The sequence below is a fragment of the Hevea brasiliensis genome, chromosome 9 (assembly GCF_030052815.1).
Source record: "Hevea brasiliensis isolate MT/VB/25A 57/8 chromosome 9, ASM3005281v1, whole genome shotgun sequence".
Classification (NCBI taxonomy): Eukaryota; Viridiplantae; Streptophyta; class Magnoliopsida; order Malpighiales; family Euphorbiaceae; genus Hevea; species Hevea brasiliensis.
Genome location: NC_079501.1, coordinates 46,976,655 through 46,991,284, shown reverse-complemented (window position 1 = coordinate 46,991,284; position 14,630 = coordinate 46,976,655).

Here is a 14,630-nt window from a genome sequence, read left to right as displayed (position 1 = left end):
AAGTTATACATCGATGAGATTGTGAGACTGCATGGAGTGCCAGTATCCATCGTGTCAGACAGAGATCCTAGGTTCACTTCTAGATTCTGGGGTAGTCTTCAGAGAGCCCTAGGAACTAGATTGAACTTTAATCGCATTCCACCCACGCATGCATGGCCACCCGAGAGGGTAATTCAGATATTGGAGGACATGCTACGGGCTTGTGTGATTGAGTTTGAGGGCAGTTGGGATACACACTTGCCTTTGATTGAGTTTGCTTACAACAACAGTTACCAATCACGCATTGGGATGCCTCCATATGAAGCTTTGTATGGCAGAAAATGTAGAACCCCGTTGTGTTGGGATGACGTGGGTGAAAGAAAGATGATTGGACTCGAAATTGTTCAGCAAACTGAGGAGAAGATCAGGGTGATCCGAGATCGACTTAAGACTGCATCGGACTGTCAGAAGTCCTATATTGATTTGAAAAGAAGGGATATTGAGTATGCAGTGGGTGAGAAAGTATTCCTCAAGGTTTCTCCTTGGAAGAGAATTATGATAGTCGGCAGAAAGGGGAAACTGAGTCCTCATTTCATTGGGCCATATGAGGTTCTAGAAAGAGTGGGTCCTTTGGCATATCGGTTGGCACTACCTCCAGAGTTGGAAAAGATACATAATGTCTTCCATGTGTCTATGTTGAGGAGGTATCAATCAGACACATCTGATGTACTACCAGTAGAGGAAATTGAAGTAAATCCAAACCTCACATATGTAGAAGAACCCATAAAGATTATGGCTTATGAGGTGAAGTAGCTACGGAACAAGCAGATACCGTTGGTAAAAGTTCTGTGGAACCATCATTCGGGCCAGGAGGCTACTTGGGAATGAGAAGAGGACATGAGGAGACAACACCCACAGCTGTTCAGAGATTGATACCAGGTAAAATTTCGAGACGAAATTTATTTAAGGGGGGGAGAATTGTAACACCCCTATTTGTATAGGCTGGTATATTTCACTGTTCCGGTGACCGGTGTCGGTCCGGACAATTAAGGGGAATAGAACCATACTTAAGACAACTAGAGAAACCATAAACACAAATAATTAGTAATGTTGAATTAGTTAAGTATAAATAAGAAAAACAGAACATAAGAGGTTAAACGAGCCGAGAGTCATAGCGATGGGTGACCTCCTCGGGAACGACTGCGAAGTCGATTTAAACTCAAATTTTGAACCGTAAAAAGTGATGCTACTGTCCTTAGGACCCTTATGAACACAGTGGAAAAGAGAAAATCATGAAAAAGAACTGTTAAGCCAATCAAATAATTAGGTCAGGGAGCCGGAAGAAATATGGAATTACTTGCAAACTGGGATGAACCGGCGAGGGGCAATTTGGTTAATTGACCCCGAGAGCTGACTCCTGACCTAACTGTCAAATAAAATCAGACAAAAGAAAATTTCGGAATCGAGAATTAAATTAAAGAACTAATAGAAGAATAGAAAAAAAAAATGAGAAAAATGAAAAAGTAAAAAAGGGTGATGACATCATGCATGACATCATGCTTAATGCCATAAAAGGTATAATTAATAAATTAATTAATTAGGTTTTTTGTGGTCTTCCATAACTAAAATAAATAAAGAAAAGAAAAGAGAAAAAAAAAAAACAAAAATCACTTCTTCTTTTCCCTTTGTTGCCGCCACACTTCTTCCCTCTCATCTCCATGAAAGTTCTCCATTAAAGCTTGCATTTAAGCTTTAATTCCTCCACTCAACCTTAATAAATCCCCTAAAAACTTCACTAGACCTTGCAATCTCAACTTAAGAACAAGAAAGAAAGAAGAAAGGAGGAGAGAAATTGAAGAATTGGCATTATAGTTGAGGTTAGTATGTTAACTTGTTATTTTTCCATTTTAAATGCATATGTAATGGTTGAAATGAGCTTAGAATTAATGAAATGGAATAAAAATATGGGGGAAGGACCATTGCTGAATTTCGGCCAGCTTGAAGAAGGAACATAAATTGTATGGTTTGATGCATTAGAATGAGTTTAAAAGTCTTAATTAGTTGAATGATTATAGATTGGAACTTTGAAATTGCTAATGGTAATTAAGTAGTGAGATTAGGGTTTGGAGGCCTAAGGTTTTGAGGCAAATTCTGGAGAAATGCATAAATGATGTCTTTGACCTATTGTGAAGAGAAAAATGGTCAATAATAACCAAAGGAGATGTGTGGGAATTGTTAGAATGGAAGTCAAATTCGTAGGGTAAATGGTCATGCTGCTGGTAGCATGACCAAGCCAACTTTGAAGGACCAAAACGAAAATTTTACAAGATCAATTGATATGTCACCAATTGGGGATGAAAATAGACATAAAATGACACAATTTTCGTTAAGGAACCATGCCTAAAAACTGACCAAAACCTAGTGAACCAATTGACCAAAGTTGGTTAAGAGAAGTCTGCCACTGCACAAACTGACCAAATGAATAGTATTTGTTCATTTGGTCATAAATCGAGCTAGGAAGGTCAAAATGATCTGAAATTTTACCAGTAATTAGATGAAATATAGATCTAAAACTTTTATGAAGAATACCAACCCAAATTATGCCATTAACCCAATCAAATTATTGAGCAAAGTTGAGTTACTGAACCTGCAAAACTGCAGGATTGCCATTTGAACAGTAAAGTTTCAATGGCTATAACTCTCTCTAGAAAACTCCGATTTGGTTGAATCTTGAACCGATGGAAACCTAAGACATAGTAGAACATTTCGTATGAAGGAAATTAGACCAAATTATGGACTTAACTTCATCAAATTATTGAACGAAGTTGGATCAAAAATCTGCCAGAACCAAAATTGCAGCATGAACAGTGCACGTCAACAGTAACTGTATTTTGGCTATAACTTGAGCTAAAAAACTCCAATTGGGGTGATTCAAAAAGGAGAACAAACTTAAGACAATGGGGAACATTTTCTATTAAGAAAGTTTTGCCAAATTCCAACAATAAAGTGACTAATGGAAAAGTGCAACTTAGGACTCCAAAACTAAAATTTACCAAATTTGCCTAAAAGACTTAGGATTTGAGTAAACAACCAAAACCAACAAGTTTAGTGACCAAAATGTGGTATGTGGGTGAAGTTGAAGTTCCCATACCTATTAAGCCTTAGAAAGTCAATTATTTGAATTGAATAGTGTAGTTAATAGTAACCCGAAACACAAAAATTTCGAGAACGTCGAATTTAACACGTTAGAACTAGGTAAATGTGAAGCTAAATTTATTTTGGGATTTATGTTAAGTTCTAGTACTCAAACATTGCAAAATTGTGTGTTTCAGTTGAAAAGAATACCGGGAAAAAACCCGAGGAACCGAGTCAAGGCCAAGAGGCGACTCGCTTGAGGTTTGTGCACAACGTATACTTTTTATAATCATCTTTTGCATACTGTTTTGAATAATGTGAAATATTGAATTATGGCATTTTTGTGATGTTTTGATTTAAATTGTTGAAAGTTGTTATGTATATTGAAATGAAAATGTTTAGCAAATTATTAAGATAAGTTCTGAAACCACAGTGTCATGACCATATATTTGAACACCTCACTAGCACGACTAGTGAAGGTAATTAGTTCGAATTTTGATTCCTTCTCTGGAGAAGTGTTGAGGTGTTCCAGTAGAAGAGGATGTGAATGGATATCCATATATTTGAGCTAGCTAGCCTTGTGATGTGATTTATCTTTAGCCTCTGGCTATTGAGATTCTATTTGTTTCGAATGGCATGATCTAACTGTGGGTTTTATGAAATGTATTTTGATACTTCGAAATGAACTTGGTTTGCATTAAAACTTCATAATTCATGTTTTGTGTTTAATGCTTATGTTTAGTCAAATTTTTGAATAAATGTGATTATATTCTGCATAAAGATTATTTTAGTATGTTGTGCACCACTGAGTCCTAGTACTCAGCGACGGCTTTTATTGCTGTCGCAGATACCGGGACTAGAGGAGCAGCAGACTGAGCTGCTGAGGTGTGAGGAGCTATTAGCTTAAAGTATTCGGGTATAATTTATACCCTAATTGTAAATATTTCTTTTCATGTATGTATTGCATATAAATGTATGGACGTGCAAATGGGTCTTGAGCAGCTTGTACAAAAATTTGTATGAAGTTTGTAATAAAGTTTAGTTTGTATTTTTTTTTATGTAAAATTTGTAGGAATGTATATAAATTGTTTTGTCTCTAATGAAATATAAGTACAACTATTTTATTTAATTTAAATGAAATGTATTGCTAGTATGCTGAGGATTATTGAATTTTGAACTTGAGAAATTTATTGAAATGATTGTGAAATTGATTAAGTTTGATTGTGGAATTGAAGTAGTGGTTGAGAAAAATTTTTAGAAGTGCTTTTTACAGGTATTTGAAGAACTGGTTTTTCAAAATACAGACAGAACTCTGTCAAAATTTTTATAAAATTTGCGAAAAAACAAAATTGACCAAAAATATTAACTAGATTTACTTTTAATCATATGTTTTAAATACCTATTAGAAAATGCTCACCACTTGTCAAAAGTAAGAAAATTATTTAAAATCCCTTGTGGGGTACTTAATGAGTTATCAGTAGGTGAAGTTCGGTAGTTTATTAGGTATTCTACGGGATCATGTTATGCCTTACAGAGGGGTAAGGTGTGACAATTTTAAAATAATTTTTGTGAAATTTAAATCATCGATTAAAATCTGGTGTTATTAAATTTTTTTCAAAATTTCAGCAAAGTGCCGGCTGTGTTTTGAGAAAACAGTTCTTAAACCTGAAAAGGAAAAACACTCCCAATATGTTTTCTTAAATACAAGTCCAAGAAACTTCATTTCATCTCATAGTTCAATCTCAATAATCAATCATTTCATTTTCAAACCAACCTCATCATAAAAGAAACATTTCATTGACTACAAGACTCAAAAATTAATATTACAAAACTATTCAAGTAAATGAAACCTCAAATTTACATTTACAATAATTCACATTTAATTACATACCAAAATATTTTATGAGAGTTTTTATACAACTGCTCAAATAATTTACATACATATTATTATATGCATACATCAAAACCTGTGTACATGGGTATACCTGGAGCTGATCTGAATGTCTCTTTAAAGAAGCTTACTCAATTGCTCTATGCTCTTTTCACCTGCGATAGCATACAAAGCTATCGCTGAGTGGTGAACTCAGTGGTGCACAACTATAATTTAAAACATAGTACAATATACCTTAACAAAAATTACAGCAATTAATTTGAAAATCTGGATGCTCATCAAATTTCAAAACTCAAAATATTCATTGCCAATAATATAAATTATTTGTAAAAATGACTTTGATTACGAAATTCAATTTATCAAATCATAACTAACTATTTAAGGTAATTTCAACAAAATCAATTATACATAAATCATAATTGAAATCATAATTCTTTACTATTAAAAAACCATTCTTTATCTCAAAAGCCATTCTTTATCTAACTAACTATGCAAGACTAATCCGAAAGGGCCATCTTTGGGGTGATTCTAACTCCCTATGGTCAGGGAGGTCGAATCAGATTCTAACTCCCTATGGTCGGGGAGGTCGAATCATGGTGCATAGTACACATCACAATAATGAATCTTCCGAAAGGACCATAACATAAAAAACTTAGATCTAACCTCTAATAAGAGGAGAATCTAAGCCTGTGCACGTACCATGGTAATCAAAACACAACTAACTCCATTGTCTTCTCAACAATTGAGAGAGATGGGTAATAATAACCTAGTCAAGCATCTATAGTGAGATATAAAACAATATCACAATCCTTTTAGTGAGCATAAATCACAATAAAATTCGATTCAAAGTCAATTCCAATATCCAATAATTTTTATGCTCATCACAAGTCAAATCATAAATTTGCATTTTTCCATTCAAATTACCCATCACAATTCAAAACATGTTCTATTACAATTTTCCAAAACATAATTTATTTAATCCACAACAAAGCTTAATACTTATGGAAATACCATTTCACAAAGCCAAATTCATACATACTATAACAATTTCAATAATCATTGAATTAAATCCAATGCTTGTTAAACATAATACATAAGAAAAATATGTCATTTAATCATATGAAATATTCATAATAAAATCAGTTAAAAACTAGTTGTGCACAAACCTCTGATAAATGCCTCTTGGCTCTGACTCAGTGTTTCCTTCCCCTTCCCTGAGTCTTTGCTAACTGAAACACACAATTTGAAGTGTTTCAGTACTCATTTAAACCATCTCTAACAATAAGGATTAATAATTAATTTATTGAATTTTATTATTTCCTTAGTCAACCTAAGATGTTGATTCCCGATGCATTCTAGGTGAATTAGGTTTAATGTTACCAATATGTCACATTTTATAGCCCTTTAGTGTTGGTATATGTTACCAATTTCATTTTCAAGTATATTGCATTTTATTGCAATTTGCTAGATTTCGATATACTAATTTGACCTAGCCGGATGACCTAGTTCCCTCAGTTTTTGGGTTTCAGTCCAAACTACAAACTTGTAGGTTTATGTCTTATTGCACGCGAGGGAAAGTTTCAGGTCATTATGAGCTGTGTAGACCAAGTTATGGTTAATTTTCCAATGCTGGACATAATGCACCAAAATGGTAACTTTAGGTCATTTTTAGGTCACTCTTGGTTCGGCCAGTTTTGGTACCTGAAATTGTGCAAGCTATTTGGCTTGGTTCTGGCCATTTCTGAGCTTTGGTGTCTTCATAAGAATTGTAGATATATGTCTAAACTATTCATGGTAAAACTTTCAGGTCATTTGGATCTGTTTTGAGTGAGTTATGGCCAAAACACTAACTACTGCCCAAATGGTCAATTTTCAGGCTTTCAAGTCACTAATACGGATTTGGTCATCTTTCAAGTCACCTTCTAGGCAGAATTTTGTAAGCTTCCTTCATGAAAGTTGGCACATTTGGTGCCTAGTTTCACCTCCAATTGGTCTCATACCAATTGGAGTCACATACTTAGGGTTCTAAGCAAAAACATACACTGCCCTACTACACACTTCTCATCACTTACCAATTACATATTCAACACTTACCAAATTACTTCCTTCATGCCAATTCTGGTTTATACCTTACCATTAACACCTTTAACAACATATTTTTGGTCATTTTGGATAGCTTGTAACCATTATTAATATGCACACTACAATACAGAATTTTCCAAAGTCCATTTACATCATTTAACCACATGAACATACCCCATAGAGTCTCCCATAGAGTTCATTTCGGCCACTCTTGCAAAGGTTGAAGATGACAGAATTTTCTGTCCAAATGTTGATTAAAGGTCCACTTAAGTGTTGTTAGTGGAGCACTAATTGATTAAAAATCTATTTTAATGTTAAACTTTCTAATTTTTACAATTTGGCCACCACACTTTCACTATTTACATAATGTATCTCATTTTAATTTTTCATGGTATTTTCAAAGTTTAATATCATTTATTTTTAATGGACATTTAGGTCAAAAGACAACTTGGGGTGTCAAATGACCATAATTCCCCTATTCGTGTTGCATTCCTGATTTTTCAGTAACACCGAGTTTTGTCGTTTCCTCTATTTCTCGTTTTTCTTTGTACTATTTAATTAATTTTTCTTTGATATTTCTAATGACATTTATACTTCAATATATGTTTATTTAAGTCTTAAAAATATTTTCCAGGGTTCCCTACGATCCAGGGCTAGTCAACGGTCCACGCCGTAACTTCCTAGTGCGGTCACCCATCGCTATGGTTTTTGGCTCATTTAACTTGGTTACATTTCATTGCTATTATTTTTCCTTTGTTTTTCTTGTATTTTTTTTTCTTGTATTTCATTATTTTATGTCTCCTCACACATATCTAAGTGTAGTTCTAGGCATCCTAGCTGTCCGGATAGACACTGTCACCGGAACAATAAAACGCACTACCGAACATAGGGGTGATACAATTCTCCCCCCTTTAAAATAAATTTTGTCTCGAAATTTTACCTGGCATCAGTTTCTAAACAGCTGTGGGTGCTGTCTCCTCATGTCCTCTTCCAAGGAGAAACTTTAAGGAATACCTTATTACCCACTGCATATTCAATATCTCTTCTCTTCAGATCAACATAGGACTTCTGACGGTCTGATGCAGCCTTGAGTCGATCTCTGATCAATCTGATCTTTTCCTCTGTCTGCTAAACAATTTCTAGCCTAATCATCTTTCTTTCACCTACTTCATCCCAACATAGGGGAATTCTGCACTTTCTGCCATACAAAGCTTCATATGGAGGCATCCCAATGCTTGATTGGTAGCTGTTGTTATAAGCAAACTCAATCAAAGGCAAGTGTATATCCCAACTAACTTCAAACTCAATCGCACAAGCCTGTAGCATATCCTCCAATATCTGAATTACCCTCTCATTCTGGCCATCTATCTATGGGTGGAATGCCGTGCTGAAGTTCAATCTAGTTCCTAGGGCTCTCTGAAGACTACCCCAGAATCTAGAAGTGAACCTAGGATCTCTATCTGATACAATCGATACTGGCACTCCATGCAGTTTTACAATCTCATTTATGTACAATCTAGCCAATCTCTCCAACTATAGTCCATCCAGACTGGCAAAAAGTGAGCAGACTTGGTTAGTCTATCAACTATGACCCATAATGCATTATGACTATTCTGTATCCTCGGAAGTCTCATCAAAAAATCCATAGTTATCCGCTCCCTTACAATGTTTCATAGGGTGCCATTTGTATGCTAGCTTGACACTTATTATTGTATACAAATTCTGTTAGTGGGAGCTATCTATCCCATCTCCCCTTGGATTCAAGGACACAAGTTCTCAATATATTCTCGAGGGCTTATTACATTTTACAGGTTATTATTATCATTTCATTTCATTGTTTATAGAAACTTAATGAGTTTCAGAATTTACCTGAATTATTTATTTCGACTGTCCATTCATCTGATGATGATAAGTCGTGTTGATATCTCTAAACTTATCGCAATTACTATGGTATAGGTAGTTCACATTATTGTAACCGAGTTACTGACTCCAGCTACCTTACAAGTGTAGTCTTTCGACAGGCTGGTTCTGAAGTTTTAAATTTCTGACTAAAATTTTCACTTTTATTTCCAGTAATAGCACTCTATTCGGGCGTAACTGTTTTAATTTATAGATTACTTACAAATATTCTTATTTTATTGTACCACGAGGAAGCACGTAGCTCTACATAATAATACCGTGTTGGTACTGTAATCTGTAGCTTACAATACAAATATCGAGAACATTACATAGTCACTACGTTATTGTAACAGCCCGATCCTTCTCCAGTTAGTATTGTCCGCTTTGGCCCATGGGCCTCACGGATTTGTCCCTTGGGAGGTTTCATTCCCAAAAGCGCGCTGACCAGGTGAGGAAGGCTCCCACATATATGGCCCAAATCTTTTCTTCCCGTTTCTGATGTGGGACACAAAATTTCCACCCCAGTGCATAGCTGGTTGAACAAGCACGTCCCAACCCCATCCCTGGGTCGTGATAAGCCCACCAGCTTCCGCCTGGTGCGTCCTCGCACCACACACCGTACTAGAGGGAGTCCAGCTCTGATACCAAATTGTAATGGCCCGGCCCACTAGTGATATTGTCCGCTCTGGGCTGAAGCCCTCACGGTTTTAAAACGCGTCAATAGGGGTTACGAACCACCAACTTATAAACCCAGCATCTCTCCCGTGTTTTGCCGATGTGGGATTTGCCTAGGGTGTTACAATCCACCCCCCTTATGGGACTCAGCGTCCTCGCTGAGGTTTGCCCCACCATCGCTCAAGGTTGCACGCGGAGTGGCTCTGATACCACAACCCGATCCTTCTCCAGTTAGTATTGTCCGCTTTGGCCCATGGACCTCACGGATTTGTCCCTTGGAAGGTTTCATTCCCAAAAGCGCGCTGACCAGGTGAGGAAGGCTCCCACATATATGGCCCAAATCTTTTCTTCCCATTTCCGATGTGGGACACGAAGTTTCCACCCCAGTGCATAGCTGGTTGAACAAGCACGTCCCAACCCCAGGGACCCCATCCCTGGGTCGTGACAAGCCCACCAGCTTCCGCCTGGTGTGTCCTCGCACCACACACCGTACTAGAGGGAGTCCAGCTCTGATACCAAATTGTAATGGCCCGGCCCACTAGTGATATTGTCCGCTCTGGGCTGAAGCCCTCATGGTTTTAAAACGCGTCAATAGGGGTTACGAACCACCAACTTATAAACCCAGCATCTCTCCCGTGTTTTGCCGATGTGGGATTTGCCTAGGGTGTTACAGTTATAACCTCATGGACTAGGTTTTCTAACATCTTATCTTTCTCGAATCCACTAATATCCTAAATCGATTCTGATTACAATATCCCTTGACAATTACTAACAGTAACATCTTTGCCCTCATCTAGAGCAATTCTATTATTGTAACTTACTTTTAGGTCCTCTTGCCTTACATTAAGTAGGCTCGCCAATTAGCTTTATAATTTATAGTGTGTTAAAAAATACTTTTAGCTAACAATTCTTCCAAAATTAATGTCAATCATATTTGTTATTATAGTTTTTATCCTAAAGGACTAGTCACTAATACATCAAAACTCATTCCCATGTAAAGGAATAGCAATAGAACATATAGTTCTAACACTAGCACACAACTAAGTAGTGCTAGGATAAAATAATAACTAATTGTTTCTTTCAAAATTTAAGAACTTACCAACAGCTACATCCGAAGTTTCTATTCTTTCCCCTTGGCGCATAGTGAACGCTCTTACTGGTGCGTTACTATATTCGGGTTTGATTCACTGTGTTATGGTGGTGAGGAGTACCAACTCTATTTCTATCTCGACTCTGATTGACTATCTGTGAACCTCAGAGAGCAGATCGAGGTGCTCGAGTACAATCTCTAACAAAGTGCCCAAGCTTTCCACAATTGTAGCAGGCTCTAGAGGCCTTACGATAAATACCTCCATGTAGCTTACCACAAACATGGCAGAAATGGGCAGAATAGGAACTTCTGGTTGTTCGATGGCTAGATTTTGGTGTTCTCTGCCCTGATGATCTGCCTCTATCGTATCCCTGAGCTCAGGGTTCCTCAAATTCTTTTCACTTCCCCAAATTACTGCTCGGGCTCTGACCCATATGTTTCTCCCTCTTCTCCATTTCACACTGCCTTTGTGGGCGTTGAGTTTGTGCTTGAGCTTGAGCTGACAGAGTATCAGCCATTTGTTGAAAGAAAGTGGCCATTTGCTGGGCCATTTGTGCAGTAATTTGTACTGGTAAAACTGGTACAGTCAGACCTTCGACACTTTGTGGGGCTGGGGCCTCAACTTATACTTCTGTCATCACAAACTGTTCTATTGTCTCATTCTTCTCTTTCATATCTTTTCATAGGATTTTCTATTCCTGTACAACCAACACAAGGAGATTCCTCTCCATTAGTTCATATTTATGATGTAAATGTACTATATGCGTCAAACATTTGAGTAGTTATAGTTACCGACAAAAAGATTACAAATTCATAGTTCGAAATTTACTTTAAAACCATTGCTCTGACACCACAAAACATGTCACACCCTACTCCCCTGTAAGATATAACATGATCCCATAGTACACCTAATGAATTACCGTAGTTCACATACCGATAACCCATTAGATATACTACAAGGGATTTTAAAATAATTTTTGTGAAATTTAAATCATCGATTAAAATCTGGTGTTATAAATTTTTTTTCAAAATTTCGGCAAACTGTTGGCTGTGTTTTGAGAAAACAGTTCTTCAACCTGAAAAGGAAAAACACTCCCAATATGTTTTCTCAAATACAACTCCAAGAAACTTCATTTCATATCACAATTCAATCTCAATAATCAATCATTTCATTTTCAAACCAACCTCATCATAAAAGAAACATTTCATTGATTACAAGACTCAAAAATTAATATTACAAAACTATTTAGGTAAACGAAACCTCAAATTTACATTTACAATAATTTACATTTAATTATATACCAAAATATTCTATAAGAGTTTTTGTACAGCTGCTCAAATAATTTACATACATATTATTACATACATACATCAAAACATGTGTACATGGGTATACCTGCAGCTGATTTTAATGTCTCTTCAAAGAAGCTTACTCAATTGCTCTATGCTCTTTTCTCGTGCGACAGCATACAAAGCTATCATTGAGTGGTGAACTCAGTGGTGTACAACTATAATTTAAAACATAGTACAATATACCTTAACTAAAATTATAGCAATTAATTTGAAAATCTTGATACTCATCAAATTCCAAAACTCAAAGTATTCATTGCCAATAATATAAATTATTTGTATAAAATGACTTTGATTATGAAATTCAATTTATCAAATCATAACTAACCATTTAAGGTAATTCCAACAAAATCAATTATACATAAATCATAATTGAAATCATAATTCTTTACTATTCAAAAGCCATTCTTTATCTCAAAAGCCATTCTTTATCTAACTAACTATGCAAGACTAATCCGAAAGGGCCATCTTTGGGGTGATTCTAACTCCCTATGGTCGGGAGGTCGAATCAGATTCTAACTCCCTATGGTCAGGGAGGTCGAATCATCGTGCACAGTGCACATCACAATAATGAATCTTCCGAAAGGGCCATAACATAAAAAACTTAGATCTAACCTCTAATAAAAGGAGAATCTAAGCCTGTGCACGTGCCATGGCAATTAAAACACAACTAACTCCATTCTCTTCTTAACAAATGAGAGAGACGGGTAATAACAACCTAGTTAAGCATCTACTGTGAGATATAAAACAATATCACAATCCTTTTAGTGAGCATAAATCACAATACAATTCGATTCAAAGTCAATTCCAATATCCAATAATTTTTATGCTCATCACAATTCAAATCATAAATTTACATTTTTCCATGCAAATTGCCCCATCACAATTCAAAACATGTTCTATTGCAATTTTCCAAAACATAATTTATTCAATCCACAACAATGCTTAATACTTGTGGAAATACCATTTCACAAAGCCAAATTCATACATATTATAACAATTTCAATAATCATTGAATTAAATCCAATGCTTGTTAAACATAATACATAAGAAAAATATGTAATTTAATCATATGAAATATTCAAAACAAAATCAGTTAAAAACTAGTTGTGCACAAACCTCTGATAAATGCCTCTTGGCTCTGACTCAGTGTTTCCTTCCCCTTCCCCGAGTCTTTGCTAACTGAAACACACAATTTGAAGTGTTTCAATACTCATTTAAACAATCTCTAACAATAAGGCTTAATAATTAATTTATTAAATTCTATTATTTCCTTAGTCAACCTAAGATGTTGACCCTCGATGCATTCTAGGTGAATTAGGTTTAATGTTACAAATATGTCATATTTTATAGCCCTTTAGTGTTGGTATATGTTACCAATTTCATTTTCATGTATATTGCATTTTATTGCATTTTGCCAGATTTCGGTATACTAATTTGACCTAGTCGGATGACCTAGTTCCCTCGGTTTTTAGTCCAAACTACAAACTTGTAGGTCTATGTCTTATTGCACGCAAGGCAAAGTTTCAGGTCAATCTAAGTTGTTTAGGCCAAGTTATGGGCAATTTACCAATGTTGGACAGAATGCACCAAAATGGTAACTTTAGGTCATTTTTAGGTCACTTTTGGTTCGGCCAGTTTTGGTACCTGAAATTGTGCAAGCTATTTGGCTTTGTTCTGGCCATTTCTGGGCTTTGGTGTCTTCATAAGAATTGTAGATATATGTCTAAACTATTCATGGTAAAAATTTTAGGTCACTTGGACCTGTTTTGAGTGAGTTATGGGGAAAACACTAACTACTGCCCAAATGGTCAATTTTCAGGCTTTCAAGTCACTAATCTAGATTTGGTCAGTCTTCAAGTCACCTTCTAGGCAGAATTTTGGTAAGCTTCCTTCATGAAAGTTGGCACATTTTGTGCCTAGTTTCACCTCCAATTGGTCTCATACCAATTGGAGTCATGCACTTAAGGTTCTAAGCAAAAATATACACCGCCCTACTACACACTTCTCATCACTTACAAATTACATATTCAACACTTATCAAATTACTTCCTTCATGCCAATTATGGTTTGTACCTTACCATTAACACCTTTAACAACACATTTTTGGTCATTTTGGACAGCTTGTAACCATTCTCATTTTGGACAGCTTGTAACCATTCTCAATATGCTGAAGTTCAATCTAGTTCCTAGGGCTCTCTGAAGACTACCCTAGAATCTAGAAGTGAAACTAGGATCTCTATCTGATACAATCAATACTGGCACTCCATGTAGTCTTACAATCTCATCTATGTATAATCTGGCCAATCTTTCCAAACTATAGTCCATCCGAACTAGCAAAAAGTGAGCAGACTTGGTTAGTTTATCAACTATAACCCATGTTACATCATGACTATTCTGTGTCCTCAGAAGTCCCATCACAAAATTCATAGTTATCCATTCCCATTTCCACTCTGATACTGGCAATGGATGTGACAAACCTGCTAGTACTTGATGTTCTGCCTTCACTTATTGACAAGTTAAGCATTT